Source organism: Poeciliopsis prolifica, unplaced genomic scaffold, assembly GCF_027474105.1.
Source record: "Poeciliopsis prolifica strain line A6 unplaced genomic scaffold, Auburn_PproV2 SCAFFOLD002, whole genome shotgun sequence".
Classification (NCBI taxonomy): domain Eukaryota; kingdom Metazoa; phylum Chordata; class Actinopteri; order Cyprinodontiformes; family Poeciliidae; genus Poeciliopsis; species Poeciliopsis prolifica.
Window position 1 is genome coordinate 414,749 of NW_026562377.1, and position 25,252 is coordinate 440,000.

Genomic DNA, 25,252 nt, shown 5'->3' on the forward strand with positions numbered 1-25,252 from the left:
ACAATGTGGAGAGTCACAAGCATGACTTACTGCAAGGGAAATAGCTAATACCTCATGCAAGGTAAAAGGCTAATGCTAATGTTCTGCCTTGCTGCGCAAGGCAGAGTCCTAACCTGAGTGGAAAGGATCATGCAGGATAATCTGGCAGTGCACTGGTGGGAAACAGAGAACTGCTAATGTTTGTGCTAATGCTAATGCACTGTCTTGCTGCGCAAGACAGTGCCCTGACTTGAGAGGAAAAGATAATGCAAGCTAATATCATTGCAGCGCCTGCGGCGCTGCATTAGCCACGGCCGAATCTTAAGGCTTTTATTTTGAAATGTTCAGAATGTTTAATTTTAAATGGTCAATGTAATCCCATGTATAACAGTGATTTGGTTAAATCAGACATATAATGGTCAAAAGACCACTTATTTGATCTAAAAATTCTCAAGGCTTTTATTTTGAAATTTTTTTAAAGCTTAATTTAAAATTTCCACACTAATTCCATGTGTAACAATGGTTGGTTAAAAATAGTTATAAAAGGCCCAAAACACAAGCAGTTCTAAAGTCCAGCTTTTTTCTCTGAGTTCTGCCATAGTTAGAACTACAGTGATGCATTTTTGTAGTCCTAATCAGCTGGCCCCTTTGTGTTCCGTTGCCATGGTAATGGATCCTCTGCCAGCTGTGAGTCAGACAGGGGGAGACTTAATTCTATAAGTTTGAGGCAGCCATTTTGCCTAAAATAGGCATGAGCCAGAAAGGAATCTTAAGGCTTTTATTTTGAAATTTTCATTGAGATTAATATTAAATGGCCAATCTCATCCCATATTTAACACTGATTGGGTTAAATCAGTTATATAGTGGTCAAAAGAGCAATTACTTGATGGAAAAATTGTCAAGGCTTTTTTTGAAATTTACATTAAGCTTAATTTTAATGGTAACACTAATCCCATGTGTAACTATGGAGTTTTGAAATCAGTTCTAAAATTCCCAAAAACCAAGTACTTGTCATGGCCAGCTGATTACTCATCAGTAGTAACTGACAGTTCTGCCATGTTGTAGTTCTGACAATCAGCTCTGACCTTTTGTAGGCACTGAGTGTTCCGCCATGTTGTAGTTCTAACCTGCAGTCATTGTAGTTCTAAAGAGCAGCTCAGTCCTCATCAGTAGTAACTGACAGTTCCACCATGTTGTAGTTTTTATATTCACCTATGACCTCTTCTGTAGGCACTGAGTGTTCTGCCATGTTGTAGTTCTAACCTTCAGGAATTGTAGTTCTAAAGAGGAGGTCAACTGTCATGTCAGTGTGACACACAAGGAGAGACTTAATTACAAATGCTTGAAGAAGTTAGTTTTTCTGACAGGCCTGAGAGAAATATTCAAGGTTTTATTTTGAAATTTTCTTTCAGCTTAATTTAAAGTTTCCACACAAATACTGTCTGTAACAATGGTTGCTTAAAATCAGTTATAAAAAGTCCAAACACAATGTAATTCTAAAGGCCAGCTCATTCCTCCTCAGTAGTAACTGACAGTTCCACCATGTTGTAGTTTTTATATTCACCTATGACCTCTTCTGTAGGCACTGAGTGTTCTGCCATGTTGTAGTTCTAAGCTGCAGGAATTGTAGTTCTAAAGAGGAGGTCAACTGTCATGTCAGTGTGACACACAAGGAGAGACTTAATTCTAAATGCTTGAAGCAGTTATTTTTTCTGAAAGGCCTGAGAGAAATATTCAAGGTTTTATTTCGAAATTTTTATTAAGCTTAATTTAAAATGTCCACACTAATCCTGTGTGTAACAATGGTTGGTTAAAATCAGTTATAAAAAGCCCAAACACAATGTAATTCTAAAGGCCATCTCATTCCTCCTCAGTAGTAACTGACAGTTCCGCCATGTTGTAGTTCTGACAATCAGCTCAGACCTCTTTTGTAGGCACTGAGTGTTCCGCCATGTTGTAGTTCTAACCTTCAGGAATTGTAGTTCTAAAGAGGTCAACTGTCATGTGTGTGAGGCAGAGACAGATTTCTATCTTTGTGAGACAGCTCAGTCAGTTATAATGGAAAAAGCAGCCCGAACAACTCCTTGCCGTTCGGGAACCGTGATACGTATCGGAAAACCGTTTGAAGCATATGAGAGAGCTATTTTTTGTCTCCGATAGTCCTGCAAATCAAATCTGTAGCTCATTCACAGTAATTACAGCGATGAGAGAAAAATGGTGTGCGCTGAGGTCTGAAATTTTCCAGAAAAGTATGAAAATATATGGTGGAGAGCGTCAGTTAGGCTGGAACTTGATTTTGCTCTAAAGCACCTTGACAGAAAACTGTAAGCCCTAGAAAAATTTTGAAAACATTTTACCGGAGCAGACATTCGTATCGATGTCATGACCGAGTTTCATACCGATAGCACGATATTTGTGGGCGTGGCGGCGATTTCAAAATTTATTTGGGGTCAGAAATCCACTTCATTTTTCACTCTAGCGGAGCGGCAGTTGGTGGCAGTTATGCTCTGCGTTTCGGCAGTTGGAAATTTCGCTCGTTTTTCGCTTTTTACGTCGCCGTCGTAACGCCGATTCCCCATAAAAGTAATAGCTCCAATGCCGGGAACGAGCCGCACGTTTTGATACCACTTTTGTGGGTGGGCTCGCAGCGGTGCGAGCCGCATTAACGGTAGCGGAAGAAGAAGTTATAACTAGAAAATTCCTGAAGAAATTTAACCGGGGCCTGCCAAAGTGTGCCCGTCGATTTTGACCCAGCGTTCTGATGCTAAACATTAGCATCCATGCTAAAGAAAGCTGCAATGTCATCAATTCCATGTGGAGAGTCACAAGCATGTATAGTAAATATGGGTAATAAGTAAGGGAAATAGCTAATACCTCATGCAAGGTAAAAGGCTAATGCTAATGCTCTGCCTTGCTGCGCAAGGCAGAGCCCTAACCTTAGTGGAAAGGATCATGCAGGATAATCTTATTGCACTGCCTATGGCAGTGCACTGGTGGGAGACAGAGAAATGCTAATGTTTGTGCTAATGCTAATGCACTGTCTTGCTACGCAAGACAGTGTCCTAACTTGAGTGGAATAGATAATGCAAGCTAATATCATTGCAGCGCCTGCGGCGCTGCATTAGCCACGGCCGAATCTTAAGGCTTTATTTTGAAATGTTCAGAATGTTTCATTTTAAATGGTCAATGTAATCCCATGTATAACAGTGATTTGGTTAAATCAGACATATAATGGTCAAAAGAGCACTTATTTAATGTAAAAATTCTCAAGGCTTTTATTTTGAAATTTTTTTTAAAGCTTAATTTAAAATTTCCACACTAATTCCATGTGTAACAATGGTTGGTTAAAAATAGTTATAAAAGGCCCAAAACACAAGCAGTTCTAAAGTCCATCTTTTTTCTCTGAGTTCTGCCATAGTTAGAACTACAGTGATGCGTTTTTGTAGTCCTAATCAGCTGGCCCCTTTGTGTTCCGTTGCCATGGTAATGGATCCTCTGCCAGCTGTGAGTCAGACAGGGGGAGACATAATTCTATCAGTTTGAGGCAGCCATTTTGCCTAAAATAGGCATGAGCCAGAAAGGAATCTTAAGATTTTTATTTTGAAATTTTCATTGAGATTAATTTTAAATGGCCAATCTCATCCCATGTTTAACACTGATCGGGTTAAATCAGTTATATAGTGGTCAAAAGAGCAATTACTTGATGGAACAATTGTCAAGGCTTTTATTTTGAAATTTACATTAAGCTTAATTTAAATGGTAACACTAATCCCATGTGTAACTATGGAGTTTTGAAATCAGTTCTAAAATTCCCAAAAACCAAGTACTTGTCATGGCCAGCTGATTACTCCTCAGTAGTAACTGACAGTTCCACCATGTTGTAGTTCTGACAATCAGCTCTAACCTCTTTTGTAGGCACTGAGTGTTCCGCCATGTTGTAGTTCTAACGTTCAGGAATTGTAGTTCTAAAGAGCAGCTCAGTCCTCCTCAGTAGTAACTGACAGTTCCACCATGTTGTAGTTCTGACAATCAGCTCAGACCTCTTCTGTAGGCACTGAGTGTTCCGCCATGTTGTAGTTCTAACCTTCAGGAATTGTAGTTCTAAAGAAGAGATCAACTGTCATGTCAGTGTGACACACAAGGAGAGGCTTAATTGTAAATGCTTGAAGAAGTTAGTTTTTCTGACAGGCCTGAGAGAAATATTCAAGGTTTTATTTTGAAATTTTCATTCAGCTGAATTTAAAGTTTCCACACAAATACTGTGTGTAACAATGGTTGGTTAAAATCAGTTATAAAAAGCCCAAACACAATGTAATTCTAAAGTCCAGCTCATTCCTCCTCAGTAGTAACTGACAGTTTCACCATGTTGTAGTTTTTATATTCACCTATGACCTCTTCTGTAGGCACTGAGTGTTCCGCCATAATGTAGTTCTAACGTTCAGGAGTTGTAGTTCTAAAGAGGAGGTCAACTGTCATGTCAGTGTGACACATAAGGAGAGGCTTAATTCTAAGTGCTTGAAGAAGTTAGTTTTTCTGACAGGCCTGAGAGAAATATTCAAGCTTTTATTTTGAAATTTTTATTAAGCTTCATTTTAAATGTCCAAAATAATCCAAAGTTTAACAGTGGTTTTGTTAAAAAAGTCACATAATGCCCAAGAGAGCAATTACGTGATATAAAAGAATCTCAGGGCTTTTATTTTGAAATTTTCATTAAGCTTAATTTAAAATTGCCACACTAATCCTGTGTAACAATGGTTGGTTAAAATCAGTGATAAAAAGCCCAAACAATATAATTCTAAAGGCCAGCTCATTCCTCCTGAGTAGTAACTGACAGTTCCGCCATGTTGTAGTTCTGATAATCAGCTCTGACCTCTTTTGTAGGCACTGAGTGTTCCGCCATGTTGTAGTTCTAACCTTCAGGAATTGTAGTTCTAAAGAGGTCAACTGTCATGTGTGTGAGGCAGAGACAGATTTCTATCTTTGTGAGACAGCTCAGTCAGTTATAATGGAAAAAGCAGCCCGAACAACTCCTTGCCGTTCGGAAACCGTGATACGTATCGGAAAACCGTTTGAAGCGTATGAGAGAGCTATATTTTGTCTCTGATAGTCCTGCAAATCAAATCTGTAGCTCATTCACAGTAATTACAATGATGAGAGAAAAATGGTGTTCGTTGAGGTCTGAAATTTTCCAAAAAAGTATGAAAATATATGGTGGAGAGCGTCAGTTAGGCTGGAACTTACGGTGGCCCTGAGGTGCAAAACACTACAACATTAACGAAAACACAACAACATTAACAAAAACACAACAACATTAACAAAAACACGACAACATTAACAAAAACACGACAACATTAACAAAAACACGACAACATTAACGAAAACACAACAACATTAACAAAAACACAACATTAACAAAAACACAACAACATTAACAAAAACACAACAACATTAACAAAAACACAACAACATTAACAAAAACACAACAACATTAACGAAAACACTACAACATTAACGAAAACACAACAACATTAACGGAAACACGACAACATTAATGAAAACACGACAACATTAACAAAAACACAACATTAACGAAAACACAACAACATTAACGAAAGCACTACAACATTAACGAAAACACAACGGAAGAGGTAGGTCCCAGTGGGAGACCTAAGAAGTCGCTGATTGGACGACAGGTCGTTTTACTTTTGAACCGGAAGTTATGCTGGAGTGCTTCGTTTGATTGAAAACCTAAGGAAGCGGGAATACAGTCACTTCGCCATGTATTGCCCGAACTGTGGAAAGGAGGTGGTTGAGCCGTCACCAAATTTTTGCAGTAATTGTGGCAAGAGGCTTCAAGAAACTTGTATGGAGGATACTCCACAATGTTCAAGTAAGTTAAAAAGTATAAAGGAAGATTCATATTTCTTATGGATGTAGTAACTTGCTAACGCTAGTGGTCTCCAGACCGTGTCCACTGTCATCTAGTTGTTCATTATAAATGCAATTAAAAGTACACAAAGTCGCTATAATACAGCAGAATTGTATTAGCTATATATCGTAAGGTCCGTTACAGCCTTAGGCACTACTTTTTTAGGATAATTGGTGTCGTTCTGGTTCTGCTGCACTGCGATCAGGCTAGCCGCCTTTTTGGAAGCGAACTCGCACTTAATTTATACTTGTGGTAGCTTTACTTCAGTTCGTAATACATATCGTCTGTTTGCATGAATGTGATGTGCGACATTTTTTCTTTGCTTTACTTCTAGCACAACAGACTGTCCCATCCTGCCGTACACCAGCCCTCAGCACCTTCCTTGAATAGAAAAATGAGGAGCGACCAAAGTATTCTCTTGGGAGAAAGGGGTTAAAACAAAATGTAGAAATGAAAGTTCGGGTAGGTGCTAAATTGGGTTCCCCTGTGTCGGGAGCGATCATTACAGCCAGAGAGACGAATGAGGCGGATCTGACCATTTTCACGTCGCTTCTGATCGATTTCTCGGTAAAACAACTCATATAATCATGTGAAGGTTGTAACATTGAGTTTAATTGGCAGCTGTTGTTTAAAAAATTGTATAATAAATAAATAAACAAGATCTTCTGATGCTGATTTTTGTTATTTTATACGCCAAGAGAATCGCTTTTTCCAACGTTTCTCACGTAAGCCTGGCAGAAATAAGTCAGGCACCAAACACAGTTTTCCCAACACGTAGTGTGTATGTAAAGATTTTTGAGAATTTGGAAACAGTTGTTCTTTATTCCCCAAGGTTCGGTAAGGGTAGGAAAGAATGGAGGAAATTATAATCTGGTCCCCTCCATAATATGGGAACAACTTAATTTACCAGCAAGATTTTTTTTCTGTTTATTCCTCTCATCATCAACAATAAATCCTGTGATTTTGGTAGAATTTGCTCCTTGTTTGCCAGAGTTATGAGGGGAAAGCCATATATTTTAGGTGACTAAAATAATCTGTTCCCCCTTCAAAACATGGGGACTATTTACCAACAAGTCTTCAACTGTGCTTATTCATCTCTTCATCAACAACAAATTATTTGAAAACATTTCCTCTTTATTTGCCAGAGATATGAGGGGGAACCATATATTTTAGCCACCTGAAATAATGTGTCCCTTCCAAAACATGGGAACCAATTAATTTACCAGGAAAATGTTCTCTTCATTTCTCAAAGGTAAGTGGCCTTGGGATTTAAACTACCTTTCCACAGCTGTCTTATATCACATTATCCTTCTCGAAAAACCATCAATGCACCCTGAGATGGCCAAGCCGAATGGCTTCAGTTTTGTCGTAGCCATCTACATGCTATATGTAATTGGGCCCCGTGGAGGGATACGTGCGTCTTGTAAACCTGCGAGTTCTCAGAGCGATGCCTTGAGGATTCAGCTGCCTCAGCAGTCTCATTACAACATCACGTTTGACACGCAGGTTGTGTTTTAGTTTGAGAACTTGCCACATGGTCCGATAGCCAAATAATTGCCCTGGTCCTCTAAGCTCGGACATAATGACACGTCTCACTTCAGGAAGTGGAGAGTAGTTGCCTCTTCAATGCAGCCCTGCTACTTTCAAATGAGTCTTTACTGAACGCATGCTAACCGACACTTCGTGGTTGGTCTGGAGCATGTCCAGTATCACCAGTATCAGTATGTCCTGACTCAAAATATTTACGAATAACAGTACTAAGGTTTGGATCACTGAGAACATTCTTGTTTTCAGCAATCAAGTTAAAGCCAGAAGAACTTCCGGTTCAAAAGTAAAACGACCTGTCGTCCAATCAGCGACTTCTTAGGTCTCCCACTGGGACCTACCTCTTCCGTTGTGTTTTCCTTAATGTTGTAGTGTTTTTGTTAATGTTGTCGTGTTTTCGTTAATGTTGTTGTGTTTTTGTTAATGTTGTCGTGTTTTCGTTAATGTTGTTGTGTTTTTGTTAATGTTGTTGTGTTTTCGTTAATGTTGTTGTGTTTTTGTTAATGTTGTCGTGTTTTCGTTAATGTTGTTGTGTTTTTGTTAATGTTGTCGTGTTTTTGTTAATGTTGTCGTGTTTTTGTTAATGTTGTTGTGTTTTTCTTAATGTTGTTGTGTTTTCGTTAATGTTGTCGTGTTTTTTTAATGTTGTTGTGTTTTTGTTAATGTTGTTGTGTTTTTGTTAATGTTGTTGTGTTTTTGTTAATGTTGTTGTGTTTTTGTTAATGTTGTCGTGTTTTTGTTAATGTTGTCGTGTTTTTGTTAATGTTGTTGTGTTTTTCTTAATGTTGTAGTGCTTTCCTTAATGTTGTAGTGTTTTTTAATGTTGTTGTGTTTTCGTTAATGTTGTCGTGTTTTTTTAATGTTGTTGTGTTTTTGTTAATGTTGTAGTGCTTTCCTTAATGTTGTAGTGTTTTGCACCTCAGGGCCACCGTAGGAACTTGATTTTGCTCTAAAGCACCTTGACAGAAAACCGTAAGCCCTAGAAAAATTTCGAAAACATTTTACCGGAGCAGACATACGTATCGATGTCATGTCCGAGTTTCATACCGATAGCACGATATTTGTGGGCGTGGCGGCGATTTCAAAATTTATTTGGGGTCAGAATCGCACTTCATTTTTCACTCTAGCAGAGCGGCAGTTGGTGGCAGTTATGCTCTGCGTTTCGGCAGTTGGAAATTTTGCTCGTTTTTCGCTTTTTACGTCGCCGTCGTAACGCCGATTCCCCATAAAAGTAATAGCTCCAATGCCGGGAACGAGCCGCACGTTTTGATACCACTTTTGTGGGTGGGCTCGCAGCGGTGCGAGCCGCATTAACGGTAGCGGAAGAAGAAGTTATAATAACTAGAAAATTCCTGAAGAAATTTAACCGGGGCCTGCCAAAGTGTGCCCGTCGATTTTGACCCAGCGTTCCGATGCTTAACATTAGCATCCATGCTAAAGAAAGCTGCAATGTCATCAATACAATGTGGGGAGTCACAAGCATGACTTACTGCATTCAGTATACTAAATGCTAATGCACTGTCTTGCTGTGCAAGACAGTGCCCTGACTTGAGAGGAAAAGATAATGCAAGCTAATATCATTGCAGCGCCTGCGGCGCTGCATTAGCCACGGCCGAATCTTAAGGCTTTTATTTTGAAATGTTCAGAATGTTTAATTTTAAATGGTCAATGTAATCCCATGTATAACAGTGATTTGGTTAAATCAGACATATAATGGTCAAAAGAGCATTTATTTAATAAAAAAATTCTCAAGGCTTTTATTTTGAAATTTTTTAAAAGCTTAATTTAAAATTTCCTCACTAATTCCATGTGTAACAATGGTTGGTTAAAAATAGTTATAAAAGGCACAAAACACAAGCAGTTCTAAAGTCCAGCTTTTTTCTCTGAGTTCTGCCATAGTTAGAACTACAGTGATGCGTTTTTGTAGTCCTAATCAGCTGGCCCCTTTGTGTTCCGTTGCCATGGTAATGGATCCTCTGCCAGCTGTGAGTCAGACAGGGGGAGACATAATTCTATCAGTTTGAGGCAGCCATTTTCCCTAAAGAGGCATGAGCCATAAAGGAATCTTAAGGCTTTTATTTTGAAATTTTCAGTAAGCTTCATTTTAACTGTCCAAAATAATCCAAAGTGTAACAGTGGTTTTGTTAAAAAAAAGTCACATAATCCCCAAAAGAGCAATTCCATAATATAAAAGTATGTCAGGGCTTTATTTTGAAATTTTAATACAACTTAATTTAAAATTGCCACACTAATCCTGTCTGTAACAATGGTTGCTTAAAATCAGTTATAAAAAGTCCAAACACAATATAATTCTAAAGGCCAGCTCATTCCTCCTCAGTAGTAACTGACAGTTCCGCCATGTTGTAGTTCTGACAATCAGCTCTGACCTCTTTTGTAGGCACTGAGTGTTCCGCCATGTTGTAGTTCTAACCTTCCAGAATTGTAGTTCTGAAGAGGTCAACTGTCATGTCAGTGTGACACACAAGGAGAGACTTAATTATAAATTCTTGAAGAAGTTATTTTTTCTGACAGGCCTGAGAGAAATATTCAAGGTTTTATTTTGAAATTTTCATTAAGCTTAATTTAAAATTTCCACACAAATACTGTGTGTAACAATGGTTGCTTAAAATCAGTTATAAAAAGCCCAAACACAATGTAATTCTAAAGGCCAGCTCATTCCTCCTCAGCAGTAACTGACAGTTCCGCCATGTTGTAGTTCTGACAATCAGCTCTGACCTCTTTTGTAGGCACTGAGTGTTCCGCCATGTTGTAGTTCTAACCTTCTGGAATTGTAGTTCTAAAGAGCAGCTCAGTCCTGCTCAGTCGTAAACTGACAATTCCACCATGTTGTAGTTTTTATATTCACCTATGACCTCTTCTGTAGGCACTGACTGTTCCGCCATGTTGTAGTCCAAACCTGCAGTTATTGTAGTTCTAAGGAGAAGGTCAACTGTCATGTCAGTGTGTCACACAAGGAGAGGCTTAATTCTAAGTGCTTGAAGAAGTTAGTTTTTCTGACAGGCCTGAGAGAAATATTCAAGATTTTATTTTGAAATTTTCATTAAGCTTAATTTAAAATGTCCACACTAATCCTGTGTGGAACAATGGTTGGTTAAAATCAGTTATAAAAAGCCCAAACACAATGTAATTCTAAAGGCCAGCTCATTCCTCCTCAGTAGTAACTGACAGTTCCGCCATGTTTTAGTTCTGACAATCAGCTCTGACCTCTTTTGTAGGCACTGAGTGTTCCGCCATGTTGTAGTTCTAACCTTCAGGAATTGTAGTTCTAAAGAGGTCAACAGTCATGTGTGTGAGGCAGAGACAGATTTCTATGTTTGTGAGGCTGCTCAGTCAGTTATAATGGAAAAAGCAGCCCGAACAACTCCTTGCCGTTCGGAAACCGTGATACGTATCGGAAAACCGTTTGATGCATATGAGAGAGCTATTTTTTGTCTCCGATAGTCCTGCAAATCATATCTGTAGCTCATTCATAGTAATTACAGCGATGAGAGAAAAATGGTGTGCGCTGAGGTCTGAAATTTTCCAGAAAAGTATGAAAATATATGGTGGAGAGCGTCAGTTAGGCTGGAACTTGATTTTGCTCTAAAGCACCTTGACAGAAAACCGTAAGACCTAGAAAATTTTTGAAAACATTTTACCGGAGCAAACATTCGTATCTATGTCATGACCGAGTTTGATACCGGTAGCACGATATTTGTGGGTGTGGCGGCAATTTCAAAATTTATTTGGGGTCAGAATCGCACTGCTTCCCACACTCTAACGAAACGTCAGTTACACTCTAGGTTTTGGCAGTTGAGCTTTTCGGTTCGGCAGTTGGAAATTTTGCTCGTTTTTGCTTTTTACGTCGTCGTCATAACGCCGATTCCCCATAAAAGTAATAGCTCCAATGCCGGGAACAAGCCGCACGTTTTGATACCACTTTTGTGGGTGGGCTCGCAGCGGTGCGAGCCGCATTCCGGTCTACGGAAGAATAATAAATAATAAAGACAGAGACATTCATTGGGTGTAGATTAATAGGTGCCTGCCATGCAATGCATGGAGGCAGTTACTGACTTGCTTCGCAAGTCAGTAACTGCTCTCCTTATGCATTGCTATGGGCAGGGCCCCAATAATAAAGAAGCGTTCTATTGGGTGTAGATTAATAGGTGCCTGCCATGCAATGCATGGAGGCAGTGACTGACTTGCTTCGCAAGTCAGTCACTGCTCTCCTTATGCATTGCTATGGGCAGGCCCCAATAAGAGGCATTCTATTGGGTGTAGAATAATAGGTGCCTGCCATGCAATGCATAAGGAGCAGTTACTGACTTGCTTCGCAAGTCAGTAACTGCTCTCCTTATGCATTGCTATGGGCAGGCCCCAATAATAAAGAAGCGTTTCTATTGGGTGTAGATTAATAGGTGACTGCCATGCAATGCATGGAGGCAGTTACTGACTTGCAAAGCAAGTCAGTCACTGCCTCCTTATGCATTGCTAGGCAGGCCCCAACTAGAAAATTCCTGAAGAAATTTAACCGGGGCCTGCCAAAGTGTGCCCGTCGGTTTGGACCCAGCGATGTGATGCTAAACATTAGCATCCATGCTAAAGAAAGCTGCAATGTCATCAATAGCACGTGGATAGTCACAAGCATGAATTATTGAACATGGGTAATAAGTAAAGGAAAAGGCTAAGGTAAAAGGCTAATGCTAAGAGAAAACCTGAGAGAAAAAGATCATCCAGGATAATCTTATTCTTAATAATCTTAAATGCCAGTGAAATGCTAATGTTTGTGCTAATGCTAATGCACTGTCTTGCACAGTGCATGCTGCGCAAGACAGGGCCCTAACTTGAGACGAAAAGATAAAGCAAGCTAATATCATTGCAGCGCCTGCGGCGCTGCATTAGCCACCGACGAATCTTAAGACTTTTATTTTGAAATTTTCAGTGAGCTTCATTTTAAATGCCCAATGTAATCCCATGTGTAACGATTTTTTGGTAAAATCAGACATAAAATGGTCAAAAGAGCACTTAATTGATGGGAAAATTGTCAAGGCTTTTATTTTGAAAATATTTTAAAGCTTAATTTAAAATTTTCACACTAATTCCATGTGTAACAATGGTTGGTTAAAAAGAGTTATAGAAGGCCCAAAACAGAAGCAGTTCTAAAGTCCAGCGTTTTCCTCCGAGTTCTGCAATAGTTAGAACTACAGTGATGCAGTTTTGTAGTCCTAATCATCTGGCCCTGCTGTGTTCCATTGCTATGGTAATGGATCCTCTGCAGGCTGTGAGTCAGACAGGGGGAGACATAATTCTATCAGTTTGTGGCAGCCATTTTCACTAAAATAGGCATGAGCCAGAAAGAGTCTTAAGGCTTTTATTTTGAAATTTTTAGTAAGCTTCATTTTAACTGTACAAAATAATCCAAAGTGTAACAGTGGTTCTGTTAAAAAAGTCACATAATCCCCAAGAGAGCAATTCCATAATATAAAAGAATGTCAGGGCTTTTATTTTGAAATTTTAATTCAACTTAATTTAAAATGACCACACTAATCTGTGTGTAACAATGGGATAAAATCAGTTATAAAATGCCCAAAACACAAGTAGTTCTAAAAGCCAACACCTTCCTCAGAGCTCTGCCATAATAAAAACTACAGTGATGCGTATTTGTAGTCCTAACCACTGGCCCTGCTGTGCTCCGTTGCTATGGTAATGGATCCTCTGCCAGCTGTGAGTCGGACAGGTGGAGACATAATTCTATCAGTTTGAGGCAGCCATTTTCACTGAAATAGGCATGAGCCAGAAAGGAATATTAAGGCTTTTATTTTGAAATTTTCAGTAAGCCTCGTTTAAATGTCCAATCTATTCACATGAGTAACAGTGATTGTGTTAAATCAGTTCTAAAATGCTCCAAACAGCAATTCATATAAAAATTGTCAAGGCTTTTATTTTGAAATTTTCATTAAGCTTAATTTCATTAAGATTAATTAAACTTAATTAACACTAATCCCATGTGTAGCAAAGGTTGGTAAAAATCAGTTATAAAATGCCCAAAACACAAGTAGTTCTACAGGCCAGCTCCTTCTCAGAGCTCTGCCATAGTAAAAACTACAGTGATGCGTATTTGTAGTTCTAATTTATAATTCTAAAGGCCAGCTCCTTCCTCAGAGCTCTGCCATAGTAAAAACTACAGTGATGCGTATTTGTAGTTCTAATTTATAATTCTAAAGGCCAGCTCCTTCCTCAGAGCTCTGCCATAGTAAAAACTACAGTGATGCGTTTTTGTAGTTCTAATTTATAATTCTAAAGGCCAGCTCCTTCCTCAGAGCTCTGCCACAGTAAAAACTACAGTGATGCGTTTTTGTAGTTCTAATTTATAATTCTAAAGGCCAGCTCCTTCCTCAGAGCTCTGCAACAGTAAAAACTACAGTGATGCGTTTTGTAGTTCTAATTTATAATTCTAAAGGCCAGCTCCTTCCTCAGAGCTCTGCCATAGTAAAAACTACAGTGATGCGTTTTTGTAGTTCTAATTTATAATTCTAAAGGCCAGCTCCTTCCTCAGAGCTCTGCCATAGTAAAAACTACAGTGATGCGTTTTGTTCTAATCAGCTGCTCGGCCCTGCTGTGCTCCGTTGCTATGGTAATGGATCCTCTGCAACTGTCATGTGTGTGAGACAGAAAGAATTCTATCTTTGTGAGACACCCAGTCAGTTTTGACTGAAAAAAGCGGTCCGAACAACTCCTTCCCGTTCGGAAACCGTGATATGTATCGGAAAACCGTTTGAAGCGTATAAGAGGGCTATCTTTCGTCTCCGATAGTCCCGCTATTCATATCTGTACATCAGTCACATTAATAACAGCGACAAGATAAAAATGGTGTGCGCTGAGGTCTGACATTTTTCAGAAATACATGGAAGTGAACCTGGCTGAGCGAGTCGAAATCCTGTCGCATCACTTTGCTGAAGCCCCTAGACAGAAAACCATAAGCCCTAGAAAAATTTTGAAAACATTTTACCGGAGCAGGCATGCGTATCTATGTCATGACTGAGTTTCATACCGATAGGGCGATATTTGTGGGCGTGACGGCGATTTCAAAATATATTTGGGGTCAAAATCGCAGTGCTTCCCACACTCTAACGAAACGTTGATTACACTCTAGTTTGGGCAGTTTCTAACTGACAAAAATTTTTGATGGTATTTCGCTTTTACTTTTTTATCGTAACTCCGAATCCCACCAAAAGTAATAGCTCCAATGCCGGGAACGAGCCGCACGTTTTGATACCACTTTTGTGGGTGGGCTCGCAGCGGTACGAGCCGCATTCCGGCTGGCGGAAGAAAAATAAAGAATAACTAGAAAATTCCTGAAGAAATTTAACCGGGGCCTGCCAAAGTGTGCCCGTCGGTTTGGACCCAGCGTTCTGATGCTAAACATTAGCATCCCATGCTAAAGAAAGCTGCAATGTCATCAATACCATGTGGAGAGTCACAAGCATGACTTACTGCATTAAGTAAGGGAAATAGCGAATACCTCATGCAAGGTAAAAGGCTAATGCTAATGCTCTACCTTGCTGCGCAAGACAGTGCCCTAACTTGAGAGGAAAAGATAATGCAAGCTAATATCATTGCAGCGCCCGCGGCGCTGCATTAGCCACAGACGAATCTCAAGGCTTTTATTTTGGAATTTTCAGAATGCTTAATTTTAAACGGTCAATGTAATCCCATGTACAACAGTGATTTGGTTAAATCAGACATGTAATGGTCAAAAAAGCACTTACTTAATATAAAAATTGTCAAGGCTTTTATTTTGAAATTTGTTTAAAGCTTAATTTAAAATTGCCAAACTAATTCCATGTGTAACAATGGTTGGTTAAAATGAGTTATAAAAGGCCCAAAACACAAGCAGTTCTAAAGTCCAGCTTTTTCCTCTGAGTTCTGCCATGTTAGAACTACAGTGATGCGTTTTTGTAGTCCTAACCACTGGCCCTGCTGTGTTCCGTTGCTATGGTAATGGATCCTCTGCCAGCTGTGAGTCAGACAGGGGGAGACAGAATTCTATCAGTGTGAGGCAGCCATTTTCACTAAAATAGGCATGAGCCAGAAAGGAATCTTAAGACATTTATTTTGAAATTTTCATTAAGCTTCATTTTAAATGTCCAAAATAATCCAAAGTTTTACAGTGGTGTATATAAAAAAGTCACATAAAGCCCAAGAGAGCAATTACGTGATATAAAAGAATTTCAGGGCTTTTATTTTGAAATTTTCATTCAACTTAATTTAAAATTGCCACACTAATCCTGTGTGTAACAATGGTTGGATAAAATCAGTTATAAAATGCCCAAAACACAAGTAGTTCTACAGGCCAACACCTTCCTCAAAGCTCTGCCATAGTAAAAACTACAGTGATGCGTATTTGTAGTCCTAACCACTGGCCCTGCTCTGCTCCGTTGCTATGGTAATGGATCCTCTGCCAGCTGTGAGTCAGACAGGTGGAGACAGAATTCTATCAGTTTGAGGCAGCCATTTTCACTAAAATAGGCATGAGCCAGAAAGGAATCTTAAGGCTTTTAATTTGAAATTTTCAGTAAGCCTCGTTTAAATGGCCCCAATCTATTCACATGAGTAACAGTGATTGTGTTAAATCAGTTCTAAAATTCTCCAAACAGCAATTTATATAAAAATTGTCAAGGCTTTTATTTTGAAATTTTCATTAAGCTTAATTTCATTAAGATTAATTAAACTTAATTAACACTAATCCCATGTGTAGCAATGGTTGGTTAAAATAAGTTATAAAATGCCCAAAACACAAGTAGTTCTACAGGCCAGCTCCTTCCTCAGAGCTCTGCCATAGTAAAAACTACAGTGATGCGTTTTTGTAGTTCTAATTTATAATTCTAAAGGCCAGCTCCTTCCTCAGAGCTCTGCCATAGTAAAAACTACAGTGATGCGTTTTTGTAGTTCTAATTATAATTCTAAAGGCCAGCTCCTTCCTCAGAGCTCTGCCATAGTAAAAACTACAGTGATGCGTATTTGTAGTTCTAATTTATAATTCTAAAGGCCAGCTCCTTCCTCAGAGCTCTGCCATAGTAAAAACTACAGTGATGCGTATTTGTAGTTCTAATTTATAATTCTAAAGGCCAGCTCCTTCCTCAGAGCTCTGCCATAGTAAAAACTACAGTGATGCGTTTTTGTAGTTCTAATTAGCTGCTCGGCCCTGCTGTGCTTCGTTGCTATGGTAATTAATCCTCTGCAACTGTCATGTGTGTGAGACAGAAAGAATTCTATCTTTGTGAGACACCCAGTCAGTTTTCACTGAAAAAAGCGGTCCGAACAACTCCTTCCCGTTCGGAAACCGTGATATGTATCGGAAAAACCGTTTGAAGCGTATGAGAGCGCTATCGTTCGTCTCCGATAGTCCCGCTATTCATATCTGTACATCACTCACATTAATAACAGCGACAAGATAAAAATGGTGTGCGCTGAGGTCTGACATTTTTCAGAAATACATGGAAGTGAACCTGGCTGAGCGAGTCGAAATCCTGTCGCATCACTTTGCTCTGAAGCCCCTAGACAGAAAACCATAAGCCCTAGAAAAATTTTGAAAACATTTTACCGGAGCAGGCATGCGGATCTATGTTATGACCGAGTTTCATACCGATAGGGCGATATTTGTGGGCGTGATGGCGATTTCAAAATTTATTTGGGGTCAGAATCGCACTGCTTCCCACACTCTAACGAAACGTTGATTACACTCTAGTTTGGGCAGTTTCTAACTGACAAAATTTTTGATGGTTTTTCGCTTTTTACTTTTTTATCGTAACTCCGAATCCCACCAAAAGTAATAGCTCCAATGCCGGGAACGAGCCGCACGTTTTGATACCACTTTTGTGGGTGGGCTCGCAGCGGTACGAGCCGCATTCCGGCTGGCGGAAGAAAAATAAAGAATAACTAGAAAATTCCTGAAGAAATTTAACCGGGCCTGCCAAAGTGTGCCCGTCGGTTTGGACCCAGCGTTCTGATGCTAAACATTGGCATCCATGCGAAAGAAAGCTGCAATGTCATCAATAGCACGTGGATAGTCACAAGCATGAATTATTGAACATGGGTAATAAGTAAAGGAAAAGGCTAAGGTAAAAGGCTAATGCTAAGAGAAAACCTGAGTGAAAAAGATCATGCAGGATAATCTTATTCTTAATAATCTTAAATGCTAGTGAAATGCTAATGTTTGTCCTAACTTGAGACGAAAAGATAAAGCAAGCTAATATCATTGCAGCGCCTGTGGCGCTGCATTAGCCACAGACGAATCTTAAGACTTTTATTTTGAAATTTTCAGTGAGCTTCATTTTAAATGGCCAATGTAATCCCATGTGTAACGATTTTTTGGTAAAATCAGACATAAAATGGTCAAAAGAGCACTTAATTGATGGGAAAATTGTCAAGGCTTTTATTTTGAAAAATTTTTAAAGCTTAATTTAAAATTTTCACTAATTCCATGTGTAACAATGGTTGGTTAAAAAGAGTAATAGAAGGCCCAAAACACAAGCAGTTCTAAAGTCCAGCCTTTTCCTCTGAGTTCTGCAATAGTTAGAACTACAGTGATGCGGTTTTGTAGTCCTAATCATCTGGCCCTGCTGTGTTCCATTGCTATGGTAATGGATCCTCTGCAGGCTGTGAGTCAGACAGGGGGAGACATAATTCTATCAGTGTGAGGCAGCCATTTTCACTAAAATAGGCATCAGCCAGAAAGAGTCTTAAGGATTTTATTTCGAAAATTTTCAGTAAGCTTCATTTTAACTGTCCAAAATAATCCAAAGTGTAACAGTGGTTTTGTTAAAAAAGTCACATAATCCCCAAGAGAGCAATTCCATAATATAAAAGAATGACAGGGCTTTTATTTTGAAAATTTAATTCAACTTAATTTAAAATTACCACACTAATCCTGTGTGTAACAATGGTTGGATAAAATCAGTTATAAAATGCCCAAAACACAAGTAGTTCTAAAGGCCAACACCTTCCTCAAAGCTCTGCCATAGTAAAAACTACAGTGATGCGTATTTGTAGTCCAAACCCCTGGCCCTGCTGTGCTCCGTTGCTATGGTAATGGATCCTCTGCCAGCTGTGAGTCAGACAGGTGGAGACATAATTCTATCAGTTTGAGGCAGCCATTTTCACTAAAATAGGCATGAGCCAGAAGGAATATTAAGGCTTTTATTTTGAAATTTTCAGTAAGCCTCGTTTAAATGTCCAATCTATTCACATGAGCAACAGTGATTGTGTTAAATCAGTTCTAAAATGCTCCAAACAGCAATTCATATAAAAATTGTCAAGGCTTTTATTTTGAAATTTTCATTAAGCTTAATTTCATTAAGATTAATTAAACTTAATTAACACTAATCCCATGTGTAACAATGGTTGGTTAAAATCAGTTATAAAATGCCCAAAACACAAGTAGTTCTAAAGGCCAGCTCCTTCCTCAGAGCTCTGCCATAGTAAAAACTACAGTGATGCGTTTTTGTAGTTCTAATTTATAATTCTAAAGGCCAGCTCCTTCCTCAGAGCTCTGCCATAGTAAAAACTACAGTGATGCGTATGTAGTTCTAATTAGCTGCTCGGCCTGCTGTGCTTCGTTGCTATGGTAATTAATCCTCTGCAACTGTCATGTGTGTGAGACAGAAAGAATTCTATCTTTGTGAGACACCCAGTCAGTTTTGACTGAAAAAAGCGGTCCGAACAACTCCTTCCCATTCGGAAACTGTTATACGTATCGGAAAACCGTTTGAAGCGTATGAGAGCGCTATCTTTCGTCTCCGATAGTCCCGCGATTCATATCTGTACATCTCACATTAATAACAGCGACAAGATAAAAATGGTGTGCGCTGAGGTCTGACATTTTTCAGAAATACATGGAAGTGATCCTGGCTGAGCGAGTCGAAATCCTGTCGCATCACTTTGCTCTGAATCCCCTAGACAGAAAACCGTAAGCCATAGAAAAATTTTGAAAACATTTTACTGGAGCAGGCATGCGTATCTATGTCATGACCGAGTTTGATACCGATAGGGCGATATTTGTGGGCGTGACGGCGATTTCAAAATTTATTGGGGTCAGAATCGCAGTGCTTCCCACACTCTAACGAAACGTCAGTTACACTCTAGTTTAACTGACGGAAAATTTTTGATGGTTTTTCGCTTTTTACTTTTTCATCGCAACTCCGAATCCCACCACAAGTAATAGCTCCAATGCCGGGAACGAGCCGCACGTTTTGATACCACTTTTGTGGGTGGGCTCGCAGCGGTGCGAGCCGCATTCCGGTGAACGGAAGAAAAATAAAGAATAATAAAGAGGCGTTCTATTAGGTGAAGAACAATAGGTGCCTGCCATGCAATGCATGGAGGCAGTTACTGACTTGCTTTGCAAGTCAGTAACTGCCTCCATGCATTGCATGGAGGCAGTTACTGACTTGCTTTGCAAGTCAGTAACTGCCTCCATGCAATGCATGGAGGCAGTTACTGACTTGCGAAGCAAGTCAGTAACTGCCTCCATGCATTGCTAGGCAGGCCCCAATAAAGAGGCGTTCTATTAGGTGAAGAACAATAGGTGCCTGCCATGCAATGCATGGAGGCAGTTACTGACTTGCGAAGCAAGTCAGTCACTGCCTCCATGCATTGCATGGCAGGCACCAATAATAAAGAGACATTCTATTGGGTGTAGATTAATAGGTGCCTGCCATGCAATGCATGGAGGCAGTTACTGACTTGCTTTGCAAGTCAGTAACTGCTCTCCTTATGCATTGCTAGGCAGGCCCCAATAATAAAGAGACATTCTATTGGGTGTAGATTAATAGGTGCCTGCCATGCAATGCATGGAGGCAGTTACTGACTTGCTTTGCAAGTCAGTAACTGCTCTCCTTATGCATTGCTAGGCAGGCCCCAACTAGAAAATTCCTGAAGAAATTTAACCGGGGCCTGCCAAAGTGTGCCCGTCGGTTTGGACCCAGCGTTCTGATGCTAAACATTAGCATCCATGCTAAGCTTTGCTAAAAATGACAAAGTATCATGTGGAGAATCACAAGAATGTTCACTAACATGAACTTGCACCATTCAGTATGTTAAATTAAGTGTATAAGCTAAAATTAGCAAAAATGCTAATGTTAGAATGAATACTGTCAGTAGCATGTGGACAATCACGAGCATGTTCTCTGTAATTTACTTACTCCATTCACCATACCAAATATCGCTAATAAGTCAGAAATAGCTAATACCTCATTTAAGGTAAAAGGCTAATGCTAATGCTGTGCCTTGCTGCGCAAGGCAGAGCCCTAACCTGACTAAAAAAGATCAAGCAAGCTGATATCATTGCAGCGCCTGCGGCGCTGCATTAGCCACAAACGAATCTTAAGGCTTTTATTTTGAAATTTTCATTGAGATTAATTTTAAATGGCCAATTTCATTCCATGTTTAACACTGATTGGTTTAAATCAGTTATATAGTGGTCAAAAGAGCAATTACTTGATGAAAAAATTGTGAAGGCTTTTATTTTGAAATTTACATTAAGCTTAATTTTAATGGTAACAGTAATCCCATGTGTAACTATGGAGTTTTGAAATCAGTTCTAAAATTCCCAAAAAACAAGCTTAATTTTAAATGTCCAAAATAATCCAAAGTTTAACAGTGGTTTTGTTAAAAAAGTCACCTAATGCCCAAGAGAGCAATTACGTGATATAAAAGAATCTCAGGGCTTTTATTTTGAAATTTTCATTAAGCTTAATTTGAAATTGCCACACTAATCCTGTGTGTAACAATGGTTGCTTAAAATCAGTTATAAAAAGCCCAAACACAATGTAATTCTAAAGGCCAGCTCATTCCTCCTCAGTAGTAACTGACAGTTCCGCCATGTTGTAGTTCTGACAATCAGCTCTGACCTCTTTTGTAGGCACTGAGTGTTCCGCCATGTTGTAGTTCTAACCTTCAGGAATTGTAGTTCTAAAGAGGTCAACAGTCATGTGTGTGAGGCAGAGAGAGATTTCTATCTTTGTGAGACAGCTCAGTCAGTTATAATGGAAAAAGCAGCCCGAACAACTCCTTGCCGTTCGGGAACCGTGATACGTATCGGAAAACCGTTTGAAGCATATGAGAGAGCTATTTTTTGTCTCCGATAGTCCTGCAAATCAAATCTGTAGCTCATTCATAGTAATTACAGCGATGATATAAAAATGGTTTGCGCTGAGGTCTGAAATTTTCCATAAAATTATGAAAATACATGGTGGAGAGCGTCAGTTAGGCTGGAACTTGATTTTGCTCTAAAGCACCTTGACACAAAACCGTAAGCCCTCGAAAAATTTTGAAAACATTTTACCGGAGCAAACATTCGTATCAATGTCATGACCGAGTTTCATACCGATAGCACGATATTTGTGGGTGTGGCGGCGATTTCAAAATTTATTTGGGGTCAGAATCGCACTGCTTCCCACACTCTAACGAAACGTCAGTTACACTCTAGGTTTTGGCAGTTGAGCTTTTCGGTTCGGCAGTTGGAAATTTGGCTCGTTTTTTGCTTTTTACGTCGCCGTCATAACGCCGATTCCCCATAAAAGTAATAGCTCCAATGCCGGGAACGAGCCGCACGTTTTGATACCACTTTTGTGGGTGGGCTCGCAGCGGTGCGAGCCGCATTCCGGTCTACGGAAGAAAAATAAAGAAGAACTAGAAAATTCCTGAAGAAATTTAACCGGGGCCTGCCAAAGTGTGCCCCTCGATTTTGACCCAGCGTTCTGATGCTAAACATTAGCATCCATGCTAAAGAAAGCTGCAATGTCATTAATACAATGTGGAGAGTCACAAGCATGACTTACTGCATTGAGTATACTAAATATGGGTAATAAGTAAGGGAATAGCTAATACCTCATGCAAGGTAAAAGGCTAATGCTAATGATCTGCCTTGCTGCACAAGGCAGAGCCCTAACCTGAGTGGAAAAGATCATACAGGATCATCTTATTGCACTACCTATGGCAGTGCACTGGTGGGAAACAGAGAAATGCTAATGTTTGTGCTAATGCTAATGCACTGTCTTGCTGCGCAAGACAGTGCCCTAACTTGAGAGGAAGAGATAATGCAAGCTTGTATCATTGCAGCGCCTGCGGCGCTGCATAGCCACAGCCGAATCTTAAGGCTTTTATTTTAAAATGTTCAGAATGTTTAATTTTAAATGGTCAATGTAATCCCATGTATAACAGTGATTTGGTTAAATCAGACATATAATGGTCAAAAGAGCACTTATTTAATATAAAAATTCTCAAGGCTTTTATTCTGAAATTTTTTAAAAGTATATTTAAAATTTCCACACTAATTCTATGTGTAACAATGGTTGGTTAAAAATAGTTATAAAAGGCCCAAACACAAGCAGCTCTAAAGTCCAGCTTTTTTCTCTGAGTTTTGCCATACTTAGAACTACAGTGATGCGTTTTTGTAGTCCTAATCAGCTGGCCCCTTTGTGTTCCATTGCCATGGTAATGGATGTTCTGCCAGCTGTGAGTCAGACAGGGGGAGACTTAATTCTATCAGTTTGAGGCAGCCATTTTCCCTAAAATAGGCATGAGCCAGAAAGGAATCTTAAGGCTTTTATTTTGAAATTTTCACTGAGATTAATTTTAAATGGCCAATCTCATCCCATGTTTAACACTGATTGGGTTAAATCAGTGATATAGTGGTCAAAAGAGCAATTACTTGATGGAAAAATTGTCAAGGCTTTTATTTTGAAATTTACATTAATCTTAATTTTAATGGTAACATTAATCCCATGTGTAACTATGGAGTTTTGAAATTAGTTCTAAAATTCCCAAAAACCAAGTACTTGTCATGGCCAGCTCATTCCTCCTCAGTAGTAACTGACAGTTCCACCATGTTGTAGTTCTGACAATCAGCTCTGACCTCTTCTGTAGGCACTGAGTGTTCTGCCATGTTGTAGTTCTGACCTTCGGGAATTGTAGTTCTAAAGAGGAGGTCAACTGTCATGTCAGTGTGACACACAAGGAGAGACTTAATTCTAAATGCTTGAAGAAGTTAGTATTTCTGACAGGCATGAGAGAAATATTCAAGGTTTTATTTTGACATTTTCATTAAACTTAATTTAAAATTTCCACACAAATACTGTGTGTAACAATGGTTGGTTAAAATCAGTTATAAAAAGCCCAAACACAATGTAATTCTAAAGGCCAGCTCATTCCTCCTCAGTAGTAACTGACAGTTCCACCATGTTGTAGTTCTGACAATCAGCTCTGACCTCTTTTGTAGGCACTGAGTGTTCCGCCATGTTGTAGTTCTAACCTTCAGGAATTGTAGTTCTAAAGAGGTCAACAGTCATGTGTGTGAGGCAGAGACAGATTTCTATCTTTGTGAGACAGCTCAGTCAGTTATAATGGAAAAAGCAGCCCGAACAACTCCTTGCCGTTCGGGAACCATGATACGTATCGGAAAACCGTTTGAAGCATATGAGAGAGCTATTTTTTGTCTCCGATAGTCCTGCAAATCAAATCTGTAGCTCATTCACAGTAATTGCAGCGATGATATAAAAATGGTGTGCACTGAGGTCTGAAATTTTCCATAAAAGTATTAAAATATATGGTGGAGAGCGTCAGTTAGGCTGGAACTTGATTTTGCTAAAGTACCTTGACAGAAAACCGTAAGCCCTAGAAAAAATTTGAAAACATTTTACCGGAGCAAACATTCGTATCTATGTCATGACCGAGTTTGAGACCGATTGCACGATATTTGTGGGAGTGGCGGCGATTTCAAAATTTATTTGGGGTCAGAATCGCACTGCTTCCCACACTCTAACGAAACGTCATTACACTCTAGGTTTTGGCAGTTGAGCTTTTCGGTTCGGCAGTTGGAAATTTTGCTCGTTTTTCGCTTTTTACGTCGCCGTCGTAACGCCGATTCCCCATAAAAGTAATAGCTCCAATGCCGGGAACAAGCCGCACGTTTTGATACCACTTTTGTGGGTGGGCTCGCAGCGGTGCGAGCCGCATTCCGGTCTACGGAAGAATAATAAATAATAAAGACAGAGACATTCTATTGGGTGAAGATTAATAGGTGCCTGCCATGCAATGCATGGAGGCAGTTACTGACTTGCTTCGCAAGTCAGTAACTGCTCTCCTTATGCATTGCTAGGCAGGGCCCAATAAAGAGGCATTCTATTGGGTGAAGAACAATAGGTGCCTGCCATGCAATGCATGGAGGCAGTTACTGACTTGCTTCGCAAGTCAGTAACTGCTCTCCTTATGCATTGCTATGGGCAGGGCCCCAACTAGAAAATTCCTGAAGAAATTTAACCGGGGCCTGCCAAAGTGTGCCCGTCGATTTTGACCCAGCGTTCTGATGCTAAACATTAGCATCCATGCTAAAGAATGCTGCAAAGTCATCAATACAATGTGGAGAGTCACAAGCATGACTGACTGCATTCAGTATACTAAATATGGGTAATAAGTAAGGGAAATAGCTAATGCAAGGTAAAAGGCTAATGCTAATGCTCTGCCTTGCTCCGCAAGGCAGAGCCCTAACCTGAGTGGAAAAGATCATGCAGGATAATCTTATTGCACTGCCTATGGCAGTGCACTGGTGGGGAACAGAGAAATGCTAATGTTTGTGCTAATGCCCTAACTTGAGAGGAAAGATAATGCAAGCTAATATCATTGCAGCGCCTGCGGCGCTGCATTAGCCACGGCCGAATCTTAAGTCTTTTATTTTCAAATGTTCAGAATGTTTAATTTTGATGGTGATGTGTCTTATTCACAACCCGTCAAATAAAGTCT

General features: G+C 39.6%; 1 protein-coding gene across 2 annotated transcripts in view; it reads left to right on the forward strand.

The window, feature by feature from the left end:
• The window catches only part of nfia (nuclear factor I/A), a 95,869-nt gene that overhangs the window by 39,215 nt on the left and 31,402 nt on the right, over nucleotides 1-25,252 (forward strand). The gene's annotated exons all lie outside the window — the stretch shown is intronic.